Source organism: Homalodisca vitripennis, chromosome 1, assembly GCF_021130785.1.
Source record: "Homalodisca vitripennis isolate AUS2020 chromosome 1, UT_GWSS_2.1, whole genome shotgun sequence".
NCBI classification, from domain to species: domain Eukaryota; kingdom Metazoa; phylum Arthropoda; class Insecta; order Hemiptera; family Cicadellidae; genus Homalodisca; species Homalodisca vitripennis.
Genome location: NC_060207.1, coordinates 221,029,167 through 221,034,923, shown reverse-complemented (window position 1 = coordinate 221,034,923; position 5,757 = coordinate 221,029,167).

Sequence of the window (5,757 nt, the reverse complement as noted above, 5' to 3'; positions counted from 1 at the left end):
CTCTGCCGTGCCTCTACATTTTGGAAACAACTTTTTTTTTGTATGAGTAAATGTGCCTTAACCAGAGGCCGAGACATACACATGTATGAGACACGTGGGAGTGCTAACTACCGAACTGGGAGACACAGAACGGTGGTTTATGAACGCCTGCCCTCGCAGGCGGGTGTTCATTTCCTCAACAGACTGCCCAATTCAATTAAAGATGCCCCAACGCCTAAGGCGTTAAAGACTCGCCTTAAACGCCTATTGGTGTCACAAGCATTCTATAATGCAGGTGACCTTTTTGGCATTCGACTGGGAGACCGCCCAATTAGAAGACTGATTCCGTTGTACTAAGTGGGTAGCATTGGCGATGGATGAAAGAGGCGTAACTGTAAAATTGTATGTGTGAGTGTGTATTGTTGTATGAGTGTTAGAAATTTTTTAAAAAAACCCCATGACGTTTGCCATACAATGTAAATATTGTCTTCGCAATTAAAAAGATTTGATTTGATTTGATTAGAAAAAATATAAATTTCCAAAAGGTTGACCACTAATACTGAATAAATATTACAAACTCATCTAACCACATTAAACCCAACTACACATATAGCCTGTAGATACAACATAGAAGGTAAACCCACTGTTTTAGAAGCATACTAATGACAGAAACAGCACAACTCAAATACAAAATGGCTAATGGCGAAATATAAACACAGAACATCTTTATTTTTAAATGTGCAACACAACTAAATCTGACCAATTATGAAACGGGAAAAAATAATTTAACAAGATTTACAAATAAGATGCGCATTGGCAAACAAGGGAAAAGTGACGATCAGATTTCATTATTAGAGGTAGAAAATGTGGCAAAAATGGTGAATAAGAAGATAAAAGTACTGAAAAATCATAAAATTATCCCTATTTACAGTTGGTAACCCTACTCTGACCTCTCAAATTCCTTGTACTTTTCTGACGTGAATACTGGTATTCTGATTATGCCCTCCACCAATGCCTACCCTTATGTAGCTTATCCCCCTCCACCCACCCAAACTCTGATTAGTCCCCTAGATTGATGAGCTAATTGGGATATTACAACCACGATCAGGCTAAAAATTTGTTCTGGAAATGACAAAATACTATTTTAAGAACTTGATAAAGGTGGTATTAGATTGTTATGCCTAATGCAAACATTATCTTTAGAAAAAATGGGATTACTAGGAAACATTTTACATAACTAGAGTAAACATCTAGTACAGATAACCTAGATTTGGAACTAACCAAATTAGTGTACATGGACATATCCAGGAACTAAATATAAACAAGCAGTTTGTAATGATTTTCCTAATATTTTTTGGTCAAGGGAAACTCCATGGTTCCACTGAACAGCCCCTCCCTTACCTAGTTTGATTTAAAACATGATTAAGGCAAAACTTAACCTAATTTTCCCTAAGGTTGTAAAAGATATTTTTTAATTGAAGTCTTACCATATTATTTTACAGGTTTGGACGGTTCTTTATTACTTATGTAACAAAATAACTGGAACGCAATGAAAACTAACAAAAGTAAATTAGAAAAAGTTTACGTTAACTCTGACAACTGACGTTTACATCTACAATGAGACTTCTTTTTTTCTATTTTACGTGACCGTGAATGATGACGACATTGTTCTTTATTACCATATGGCTAGTCTACCATTCAACGGTGTTTTTTTTCTATTTGTATTAACCCTTTGAGACGTATTGTCCATTTCCATATTTTGTATTTCAAAATTTGAAATTTGAACCTTCATTTTTAATCTCCTCAAGTATACATTCAGTGCGACATCCCTGGGCTCTGATATTGTCTGCTTGTTGAAACATAAACAATTTGACTCAGGAAAAACAGTATAGTCCGATACCTTATCTCGGCCGGGATACATCGTGCGTCCTTTTTCCATCACTTTAGTGGGAAGGGTGGAGTATGCATTCTCACTAGCAAGGCTTTGGAAATTGAACAGAGACACAACCTTGAACCTAGTATTCTTCTGAAGATTTGTGTTAGTTGGCAGCTGAAAGACTAAATTTAAATACTCTGATGCCTATACTTACTTCTAGTTAGTAATTATTTGCGGAATTCCCATATAAGACAAGGTCGTTTTTGGAACAGTTAACCTTCGGTCTTGACGCTCTTCTCCATAAATATACCTTTACAATAGTTATAGGCCACTTCAACATAAATATCATATCAGTTATCGGTGTACTAATCTGAAAATTGCTATGACAACTTATGGCTTAAACATACAAATACATGCTTTTATGGGGGAAGCAAGAAAGTCTCAGACAATTATTGACATGTTCGCTATCACTGAGGGTAACGTGTTACTACAGTATGCTATATGTAGTAAACTGTGTTGTTACAATACAATGTTTTGGTTATAGCTCTTTCAAACTATTATGGATAAGAGCATGTAATCAAAATACCGAACATAGATAACAAAACCATTACAAAGTTTGGATAAACCCGTAAATTCTGTCGCAGTAACATATTAAATTTCAGATACTTTCAGGAATTACACTTGAGAGTAAATGTTTGTTAAAAACAACTTTGACTGAAAGCTAGATATTTTTAAACACATAGTGTTATTCTTATTATTTATTTATAAGATTTATAAGTATTGATTCTTATTATATTTAAACAAAAAACCAAGACTCATCATTAAAAGTTTCGTTAATTACAACTATTTTACAGCTCAAAGGTAATTTACAGTAACTGTATACAAACATAAAAATCTAGAATCTTCAAGTCCCTTTCGCTTGGAGTATAAAATCAAAAAGAACTTGTACAAACGAGAAGTAAATAAGGCAAATCAGAGTACATAACAAATCAAATAAACAATTTGTTAAATAGAACGAAGACCATCTGGAACATTATAAAATATAAGAAACAATGACAGGAAAAAACTAATAACGTCACCATTTTACTAAATATTGACCGTAAAAGCCCTGTGTTGTCGCAAATGTTGAATTCATTGTACAGCAAGAAAGGACAGGGTAAACAAGCTCCAATTGACACTCAAGTGGCTACAAACTGAATCAGACGTTGTGCATTGCTTCTATGTTCTTGTTGCAAACCTCTTAGGAGGAAGTTAGACAACAGATTATACTTAAAATGAAAACCTCTGCTGGCTCAGATGGAATTTTTCAAAGCTGTTGGAAGAAATACGTGATTTGGCCTCTAGTCCTTTGCCTTATCTAATCCGTATGCCCTTTTATCTTAGTATATTCCTTTCGTCTTTGAAACATTCCGTTGTGCGATCTCTATACAAAAGAGGAGGCAAGGTTGTAATGTGAGAGTTTTAGACAGATTACATTAATATCAACTTCAGTGGAAAGAATATTTCTCAATAGGTTAATATGACGTGCAAAAGAACCAAATTCTTTCTCAGTCTCATACTGGGTTTATCAAGGGATAATCTAAGGTAGAGACCATTAATTATTGTTTCATTCATTGTCTATATTTTGATTCTTGTCAGTGTTCTGCAGGGTTATTTTTTATTTAAGGAAGGATTTTGACATAGTACACCCCAACCTTTTTTCACACATACAAAATCATATTGGTTTGAAGAATGTTTTGTATGTATGGATTGTTCCTTCTTATCTCAAAGGTAAGAAGCAATGCCTAAGTGCCAAGTTCCAATGTGCAGTGTTTAATGTGTCCAAGTTCCATTTCATGACACTGTGGGTTGTCTAAGATTGCTGGTCTGAAATTGTAAGGAGAGCTCCTCAGGGTTCAGTCCGGAACCCAGCTATTCCTGCTATTCTTTAACGACTTGCCTAATAGTATCACAACTTCGAATGTTTACATGTTTGCGGACGACACTTCTCTATATATTTCGGTTAAAATTATTAAGCTGCCTTGAGGTAAAAGTACACGAGGAAACAAATTTTCTATTCCAGTGGTTTCAAGCCAGAGCAGCTTGTTTCTCGATCGTGAAAACACATAAGCTATCGAGTATTTCAGTTTTGCACTACCGACACGAGGCCTGTCTTTTCTTCTAACTTTTTTCATCTAACTTCATCTTTATGACTAATGGAACTCAAGAAGGTACACCGGTTGTCATGATTAAATGTTTCAGGGTTGTTCTTGATAGACATCTTAAGTTCGGTGCTCGCGCCAAACTAGTTTGTAAAAAGTCAGCTCAGAAATATTTGCCATGGGGCTGGTGTCTTATCTGATTTATAGGAAAGCTCTGCTTGCAGCCTACTATGGGATTATCAGTCTATACATCCATCTTCTATGGAATTGCTATTTTGGGTATTGAAAGCACAAAAATCAAATTTTTGTTAATTGCAGGAAAAGACCTTTATTTATTACTTAAATTTGGCTGATTTTATTTAACGTAGTAAAATAATTTAACGTACTACAATTTTCGTTAGAACTCTATTTAAGGAAAACTATATATTGAAATTTCTATCAATTTATATACATTCGACTGTTATGTTTTGTTCGGAAGCTTATTACTCTTTCAGAGACATGTCTGCGGCGGGCAATACCTCCGCAGTAAATTGAATCTTAGATTTTCTGTTCATAGAACATTTTCCAAAGCCATTTCACTTACAGAGGTTTGAAACTTTTAATTCACTGCCAGAACAGCTGAGGCGTTGAAGAGTTTCTGGCTTAGCACTGATGAGTTCAATACATACCCTTAAGAAAACTAGTTAAGAATTCTTATTCTTTTGACCTAATCTTATAAAATAATCATTCATGGTTGACGATGTAATACAGTGTATGGATGCTGTTTCAAATATACTTCTTGAGTTTACCAGGTAGGGTTTCATCAATAAACGCTCACCATCCATCATAATATAATCATACTATATGACACAATTTTATTCTTTGTGAGTTATTTCTTGATTTTGGAAACTACTACTAACACATTACTCAAATGGTGATACGCAGCAGTGAAATATACTGAGTTTCTTTTATTATCTTTTACTGTCCATCTATCTTACGAGATGAGCTTTAGTATAATTTAGAAGGTCCCATTATTGTATTTGATTAATATATCAAGTGAAGATTACATAAAAGGCAGGGATATTTTATAAAATGTATATTAGTTGAATTATTGATTAGTAATTTTTAAGTTATTTTGATGACATAAGAATAGGGAAAGGGAGCGTAGTTTTCTTTTCAATATTGTTTTGAAGTGAAATATATAAACAAAACAATGAGTGAAAGGCATAATTTACTACAAAACGATATTTTTCAACATTGTAATGAAAAAACATTCGTATCATGCTAATGAAGTACCAAGTACACTTCTATCTAGTTCTTGTCTAGAAGTTTTCTATGCAATTTATAAACAGATTTATACAGTCAAAAACCTCAATTGAAGCTATGAGTGAGAATTGTGCTATGTAATCTTCATTCAGGGTCTTCTTGGCGCCCCCAAAACCCCATTTTAGGGTAATGGTCAAAGTTGCAAGAGTGACTAAAAGGTTCACCTCTATTTTCAAGAAAGGTGTCTCGAGTTCCATTCCTTCATCTTGATCAATCAATCAAAAACTAAACAGAGTGTATCCAAACTTTTAACTCACTATATTCATTAAATTTGTATAAACGGCAAGAACTTGATTTAATTTAAATATATATTGAAAAAAAAACGTATATAATTATTACATTTCATAGAATTAGAGTATGGTTTATTCATTCTAAATTCCTTTAATTACCCTTTAGTATATATGTATGCACTCTCTGATCTTAAATCTCATTGTGCGCAATAATAGTTTCTTTTCA